Source organism: Erinaceus europaeus, chromosome 20 (assembly GCF_950295315.1).
Source record: "Erinaceus europaeus chromosome 20, mEriEur2.1, whole genome shotgun sequence".
Taxonomy (NCBI): Eukaryota; Metazoa; Chordata; class Mammalia; order Eulipotyphla; family Erinaceidae; genus Erinaceus; species Erinaceus europaeus.
In genome coordinates this window covers 9,026,117-9,035,063 of record NC_080181.1, presented here as the reverse complement: position 1 = coordinate 9,035,063, position 8,947 = coordinate 9,026,117, and positions in this window count along the sequence as shown.

Below are 8,947 nucleotides of genomic sequence, written 5' to 3'. Positions count from 1 at the left end.
AAGCAGGTCTGCAGGTGTCTGTCTTTGTCCCTCATTTTCTCTCTCTCTCTCTAAAGATTTTATTTATTTATTGATGAGAAAGATAGGAGGAGAGAAAGAACCAGACATCACTCTGGTACATATGTTGCCAGGGATTGAACTCAGGACCTCAATCTTGAGAATTGAATGTTTTACCTACTGCATCATCTCCCAGACCACCCTCTCTCCCTATCTGTCTCCCCTCCCCCTCTCAATTTCTCTCTGTCCTATCCAATAGAAATAGTGCAGGCACAAGTCCTAGCAATAACCCTGGAGGTAAAAGAAAAGAAGAGTTGTTAGCTAGATGTTAGTAACACTCCAGAACAAAACTACTTCCTGTCTTTGACCTCTTTCTTGAGTACCAGAGTTTTATAGTTACAGCCTCCTGACATTGCCTTAATCAGTGGTGTTTTTATGTATTTATGTATTTATTTATTTTTACCTCCAGGGTTATTGCTGGGTCTCAGTGCCTGTGCTATGAATCCACTGCTCCTAGAGGCTATTTGTTCCCTTTTGTTGCCCTTGTTTATCATTGTTATTATTGTTGTTGTTGTAGTTGTCGTTGCTGTTGTTGTTGGATAGGACAGAGAGAAATTGAGAGAGGTCAGAAAGACAAGAGGGAGAGAAAGCCAACACCTGCAGACCTGCTTCACAGCTTGCGAAGCAACCCCCTGCAGATGGAGAGCCGCGGGCTGGAACCAGGCTCCTTAGGCCAGTCGTTGTGCTTTCTGCCATGTGAGCTACAGTCCAGTCCCAATCAGTGGTGTTTTTCTATCCTTCAATCTATTACTTTCTAATTTCCTCTCTAGTTGGCTAGGTGAATGTTGACTTTCATCTCCCTGGTTCCTTGAGTCAAAACCTTAGAAATCATCCTTGACACAGTTTTCCTATTCCACATTCCATTCACAGAATATATCCAAAATGCTTCCCACCTCACACCCCTAGTCAAAGGAATTTTTCTCTTTGTATTATTTAACCATTAGCAGTTCAGAAAACAAGTCAGAAAGGTCCTTCTAAAGTATAAATTAGGTATCCGTCTTCTGCTCTTACTGTTCATGTCTTAATGACAATTCAGACAGATCTTTGAATCTTCTCTAAAAATTCATGACTTAATGGGATCTGTCTTCGACACTCGTTTGACTTCACCTGATACTCTTACTCATCCCATTCTAGCCACAATGGCTTTGGCATTTTCCTCAGAAATAAGCACTTTCTCACATTCAAGCCTTTTTATTTGCAGTTCCCTCTAAATAGCAAACTTTAATCCCAGATACTGCTTGATTTAATTTAATTGATTCATTTATTTTGTCATTAGGACTGGGTCTTCATACCTGCATGATTCCACTTCTACTGTTTCCATTCTCTTCATTTTTTCGAGATAGAGAATGAATGATGGGGAGAGACTCCACAGTACTGATTAACTGTGTGTGAACTTTTCCCTTTTGCATGGTGTAGTGATGGAGCTCAGTCCCAGGTCCTCTTGTGACAAAATGTGCACTCTTCTGGGTGAGCTATCAGCCAGCCCTGTGTGCTTCTCTTTAAATGTCATTTCTTCTGTAAGGTATTTCTTTGACTTTTCCATCTCTGTTACTTTTCTTCTATGTTCAACATTTAGTATGGGATATTTTTATCTACTAGCTGTCTTCCTCCTGCCCCCTTCTCTCTTTCTCAAAACACATGTACACACAGACACACACATGCTTGTTGTGCCTGTGTACCTGTCTGCATGGATATGGAATGTATAAACTCCTGAGGTCAGGGACCTAATCAGTACTGCTAGGTTCTGTTTCCCCAGCAGCTAGAACAATGCCTGATACTTTTCAGTGTGCACTAGATCACTTGTATTTTTAGATAGAGACTGAGAAGGAAGAGGGAGAAAGAGACACATGGCAGCACTGCTTCGCCACTCGTGAATTGTTCTCCTTCAGGTGGTTCTCCTTCAGGTGGAGATTGGAGGCTTGAACCCAGATCTTTATATGTGCATTGTAATGTGCACTTTACCAGGTGCACCATCACCAGGCCACAAGTAGATATATTTTTAACTATGATAAATCCATTGATCTAACCCACTCTAAAAATACATATTTATAAGCTTAACACTTAACCTGTCTTTTAATTGCTACAAACCTAGTTTAGAGTTTCATCTCTTCCTTGGAATTTTGATATTAAAAATTTCTTACTTTTAGTCTTTTTTTTTTAATTTTTTATTTAAGAAAGGATTAATGAACAAAACCATAAGGTAGGAGGGGTACAACTCCACACAATTACCACCACCCAATCTCCATAACCCATCCCCTCCCCTGATAGCTTTCCCATTCTCTATCCCTCTGGGAGCATGCACCCAGGGTCATTGAGGGTTGCAGAAGGTAGAAGGTCTGGCTTCTGTAATTGCTTCCCCGCTGAACATGGGCATTGACTGGTCGGTTCATACTCCCAGTCTGCCTCTCTCTTTCCCTAGTAGGGTGTGTCTCTGGGGAAGCTGAGCTTTAGGACACATTGGTGGGGTCTTCAATCCAGGGAAGCCTGGCCAACATCCTGGTGGCATCTGGAACCTGGTGATTGAAAAGAGAGTTAACATACGAAGCCAAACAAATTGTTGAGCAATCATGGATCCAAAGCTTGGAATAGTGGAGAGGAAGTGTTAGGCAGGTACTCACTGCAAACTCTAGTGTACTTCTGCTTTCAGGTATATATTTTGCAGTAGTTTACGGATACGTGTGAACATATGCTCTCTCTCACAGAAACTGGTGTATATCTAGGTTATGGGACTTTGTTAGAAAGTGAACCACCTGAGATGAAATTAGAGTGTACTATAAAAGGAAAGGTCTCACCCGAGTAATGAAGCTGAAGGGTTGTCATTCCACACGTGAAGTCTCTGGACACAGTCTGAGGTGAAGCATGTTGAGGTGGCAATCGTTGCGTTGACTTTTAGTCTTTTTTTTCAGCTCCTTTTCCCAAAGTCATTTCATTATACAACCCTCAGTTGTTTCTTTGTTTTGTTTTTTTGCAAATTGTATTTGCTTAGAAATTTCCAGTGACTTCTTACATCAAGACTGGATCTAATTTCTTTGCTCTGCCTTACCTGCTACTATATATTTCATCTTTGCTGGCTACTACTACAACAGAGTAGCATAGTTTCTGTGTATTGAATATTCTAGGGCTTATTCTCCTTTCAAAGCCCTGTTCCTTATGTCTTTGCCTGCCTAAAATCCCTGCCAGTTGTCTGTATGACTGACATAACGCTCAAATCACATCCCAAATGTTTCTACTGCTCCCAGCCACTGTAGTACTCTAGTTTCTTCATAGAACTGATCACTCTGAGATGTATTGCCTATCTTATGTTTATCATTCCATTTACCTTTGTATGTCCTATACAGTGAAGAGTACCTGGATATAGTAGGTATATATCCATCAAACATTGGATAGATTAAATAACAGGGAAGATGTTGCAGAACATGGTATGAGCAGGGTGAACAGAGGAATAGTAAATAATCAGCTATTGGAATTTGTGTAGTGTGGTGGAAAAAGCAGAGTTCTGATTTGCACAGGCCAGCTCTTGAAGTTTAACCATGTGAACATTATTAAATCGCCTCTGCAAAAAAATTGTTTTTCATCTTGTGTTCCTGTATATGAAGAATATAGTCTATTGGCATATAAAAAGGCACTCGATGTCATAATTTTTAATTAGTGTTCTTTGACTTCTTTGAAGTAAAACTTGATTACCAGTGAAAATTTGCAACTTTTAAAAATGAGGGGAGATAACTAATCTTTTAAACAAATCTTGTTGAACCAGAGCCTCATGCATGCATAATCTCTGCACTGGGCCACCTTTATTCTGTCCAGTAGACTGAGGGAGGGGAAGATGCCAGAGCACCAGAGCTCTTGCTGTAATGCTTCCTATGTGATATGCAGGGACTCAAACCTGGATGTTCCACATGGCAGTGCAGACACTCTATCCAATGAACTATACTCCAGGCCCAATAATTAAACTTTAAAAAAAGTTATCTGTGTAGTGCAAAGCCCAAGGACTAGTGTAAGGATCCCAGTTCGAACCCCCGGCTCCCCACCTGCGGGGGAGTCGCTTCACAAGCAGTGAAGCAGGTCTGCATGTGTCTTTCTCTCCCCCTCTATGTCTTCACCTCCTCTTTCCATTTCTCTCTGTCCTATCCAATATCAACAACAATGATAACTACAACAATAAAACAACAAAGGCAACAAAAGGGAATAAATAAATATATATTTTAAAAAAGTAATCTGGGGAGTCGGGGAGTAGCGCGGCAGGTTAAGCACAGGTGGCGCAAAGTGCAAAGACTGGCGTCAGGAACCCAGTTCGAGCCCCTGGCTCCCCACCTGCAGGGGAGTCACTTCACAGGTGATGAAGCAGGTCTGCAGGTGTCTATCTTTCTATTCCCCTCTGTCTTCCCCTCCTTTCTCCATTTCTCTCTATCCAACAACTGCATCAGTAGCAACAACAATAAAACAAGGGCAACAAAAGGGAATAAATAAATAAATTTTTTTTAAAAAAAGTAATCAGGACCAGCGTAAGGATCCTGGTTCGAGCACCCAGCTCCCCACCTGCAGGGGGGTTGCATCACAGGCAGCAAAACAGGTATTCAGGTGTCTATCTTTCTCTCCTCCTGTCTACCCCACCTCTCTCCATTTCTTTCTGTCATATCCAACAACAACATAAATAACAATAATGAACACAACAACAATAAAATAAGGGCAACAAAAGGGGAAAAAATAGCCTCCCGGAGCAGTGAATTTATGGCACAGGCACCGAGCCCCAGAAATAACCTTTTATTATTTAATAATGAGTTACTATAAAATTACAGGGATACAGTTGCACTCTGCACCCACCAATTAAATTTTTGACGAAATCAGCCCATGCTGTGTGTGTAACGTATGATAAATGTGTGTAATCATTGAGATAAGTATAAATACATAAAATATGTAGTTTAACCACATTCAAAAACCATTTCCAAACCCTCAGAAGCTTTCCCATGTAGCAGTAGTTCCTTGATTATTTTGTATTTTCTCTGCTGTTTTTAATTTTATATAAATGAAATTATTCTGAAGACCAGGCGGTGGTGCACCTGGTGAAGAGCACACCTAGCAATGCACAAGGACCCAGGTTCAAGCCCCTGGTTCCCATTTGCAGGAGAGAAGCTTCACAAGTGGTGAAGCAGGGCTACAGGTGTCTCTCCCCTCCTCCCCCTCCTACCTCAATTTCTGTGTCTATCCAATAATAAAAGTAAAATGTGAAATTATTCTACATGTTTCCTGTGTTGTTTTTCTAATTGCTACATTGCTTACTTTTAGCTTATGTTTCTGAATTATATTTCTGAATTTCCAAACTGTTGGAAATTATTTTTATCTTCTTATAACTTTTAATTTAAGGAGCCATGCAGTCATGCGCCCAATTGAGCACACACATTACCATGCACAACAACCTCAAGTCCCCACCTGCAGGGCTGAGGCTTCATGAGCTGTGAAGAACAGGGGTCTTTCTCTCTCCTTTATTTTTATTTATTTGACAGAGAAATTGAGAGCAGAAAGGGTGGAAAGGAGAGAGAGAGAGAGAGATACCTGAGGCACTTTGTTTACTGCTAGTGAAGCTTCCCCCTGAAGGTGGAGACCACCACTGTCCGACCGTCCTTTTTAAAATTTAATTAAAAATTTAAAAAAGACTCAGCCTAAAAATAAAGTATTTATTCCCTTTTGTTGCCCGTGTTGTTTTATTGTAGCTATTATTGTTGTCACTGTTGTTGGGTAGGACAAAGAGAAATGAGGAGGGGAGGGGAAAACAGAGAAATAGATACCTACAGACCTGTTTCACTGCTTGTGAAGCAACTCCCCTGCCTGTGGGGAACCGGAGGCTTGAACCGGGATCCTTACACCAGTCCTTGCTCTTGGTGCTTAACCTGCAGCCACCCCACTCCCATTAATTTATTTTTTAACCAGAGCACTGTTCAGCTCTGGTTTATGGTGGGGCAGAGGTTTGAACCTGGGACTTTGGTGCCTCAGGCATGAGAGTCTCTTTGCATAACCATTAGGCTATCTACCCCCCACCCCTAGTCTACTTTCTGTCTGTATAGAAGTGCTTATTCTGGATTCTGAGTGTGAATAGAGTTGTTTAATGTGTGGTCCTTTGTGTTTTGAGCTTTTTTCTTAGTATCTTCAAAGTACATCCATGTTGTAGCATTACCAGCACTCCATTTCTCTGTCTAAATATCCCATTGTATGTACATGCCATGTGTTTTATTTATTTAGTCATAGTTTGATGGACATTTGGGTTCTTTGTACTTTATGGCTGTTAAGAACAAGGCTGTAGTGGCCAGGTGGTGGCGCACTTGGTTGACTGCACGTTACAATGTACAAGGACCTGGGTTCAAGCCCCTAGGCCCCACCTGCTGGGGGAAAGCTTTACAAGCGGTGAAGCAGGACTGCAGGTGTCTCTGCCTCTCTAATTCCCCCTTCTTTCTCAATTTCTGTCTCTATCCAATGAACAAATAAATAAAGCTGCTGTGAACATTGTTAAAATGTTTTGTATGTCCATACATTTTTACTTCTCTCAGGAATACACCTAGAGTTACTGGGTTGTTGCAGTTCCATGTTTTATTATTTATATAGTTGTATTGTGTCCATAAAATGCGTGGTATTTGGTTTCGGGATTCTGAAATTTGTTGAGCCGTTATTGGTGGTTCAGGACACTGTTAATTTTTGTAAGTATTCTATTTGTGCTTAAAAAGATCATGACATGTAGGGTTGCTGGTTTCAGACTTCTGTATTATTTATATAGTCAGACCAGGTAATCATAGTTGCATTTCCTCTAACCTTATTGCATTTTCATTGAACTACTTAAGTCAAAATTCACTGTGGTTGTTGGTTTATTTTTGTGGTTCTATTAATTTTGTCCTATGTTTTGGAGATTGTTCTTTGGTTGAATTCATGTGCAAACTTTTGATAGCTTCTCAGTAAATTAAACCATTACTTGGAAAAAGCACATTTGTGTTGGGGAGACAGCATAATGGTTAGGCAAAAAGACTTTAGTGAGGAGTCAGGCGGTAGCGCAGTGGTTTAAGCAAACGTGGTACGAAGCACAAGGACCGGCATAAAGATCCCAGTTCGAGCCCCCGGCTCCCCACCTGCAGGGGACTCGCTCCACAGACGGTGAAGCATGTCTGCAGGTGTCTCTCTGTCTTCCCCTCCTCTCTCCATTTCTCCATTTCTCTGTCCTGTCTAACAGTGATGGCATCAATAACAACAATAATAACTACAACAATAAAAAAGGGCAACAAAAGGGAAAATAAATATTTAAAAAATTTTTTAATTAAAAAAAATGACTTTTGTGACTGAGGTTTGTAGATCCCAGGTTCAATCCTCAGCACCACCATAAACCAGAGCTGAGCAGTGCTCTAGTCAAAAAACAAAGAAATAAAAGCCTCTTTGTACATACAATAATGCTTTCCCCCTATTAATTGAGCTCTACACCTTATATCTTTTTCAGCTTCTTACTGTTTTTCGTTTTTTGTGTTTTTTTTTTTAAGTATTTATTTATTCATGAGAAACATAGGAGAGAAAGAACCAGACATCACTCTGGTACATGCTGCCGGGACTCAGGACTTCATGATTGAAATCCAATGCTTTTCCACTGCACCACCTCCTGGACGACCCCTTTTATTTTTTTAAAAAATTTATTATTATATTTATTGATTGGACAGACACAGAAATTGAAAGGAAGGGAGAGACAGACACCTGCAACAGCATTGCTTGACTTGCTTTCAAAGCTTTCCCCCTGCAAGTGGGAACTGGAAGCTCAAACTTGGGTCCTTGCACATTTTAATGTATGCTTGACCAGGTGCACCCCACCTGATGCCTTCACCCTTATGTGTAAGAGAGAATCAGAATCTTTTGACATATTCGATGCCAGGGATTAAACTCAGGTCCTCGTGCCTGCAAGTCTGGTGCTCTGCCTTTTGGGTCTCTTCCTAGGCTGCTAAAATTTACCTTATTTTATTATCTTTCGAATCTTTCTGAGATCTGACTTGAAGTTAGAAGCTTACTAAAGCACTCAATAATTACTGATATGGATATATTTATTTAGTTTTATTGCCACCAGGATTATTGCTGGGGAATGGAGCCAGCAATATGAATCTACCACTCCCAGTGGCCATTTCCTTTTTACCTCCTCCTATTTTATTTGATAAGACAGAGAAATTGAGAGGGGGGAGAGAGAGAAAGATCGACACACCTGTAGACCAGTGTCACCACTCATGAAGCGTCCCCTCTAAAGGTGGAAAGTGAGGCCTTGAACCAGGATCTTTGCACATGGTTATGTGTGCAGTCAACTGTATGTACCACTGCCTGGCCCCTGTAAGATTTATTTCTATCATAATTAATTCTGCTGGAGTTATGTTTCTACATTTTTGTCCTGGCTGCTTTTAATTTTTTTTCCTCCTCTCACTTGAATCTGTAACTTTTCTACGTGGGGGTGGTGGTGGTGGTTTGAGGAGTAGTTCACTAGAATTTACAGAATTTACTTTTATTAGTTTGAAGTTAATTGCTTCTACTCTTTCTGGACAATCAAGGGACTGTAACCTATTTCTAGTTTATGCATTTTTGTTGTGCATTTTAGCATTATAAATATATTTGTATATAAATGCTTCTGAGAGAATAGTGGATTCATATGTAGTTGTAAGAAATACAAAAATTGGTATATTTTGTAATATTTTTTTATTTTATTTTGGCTAGAGACAAATTGAGAAGGAAAAGGGAGTTACAGAGAGAAGAGAAAAAGAAATACCTGCAGCCCTGCATTGCCGCTCATGAAGCTTCCCCACAGCTTGTGGGGACCGAGAGCTTGAACCAGGGTCTTTGTTCATTGTAACATGTGCCCTCAACCAGACGTGCCACCAACCAGCCCCAG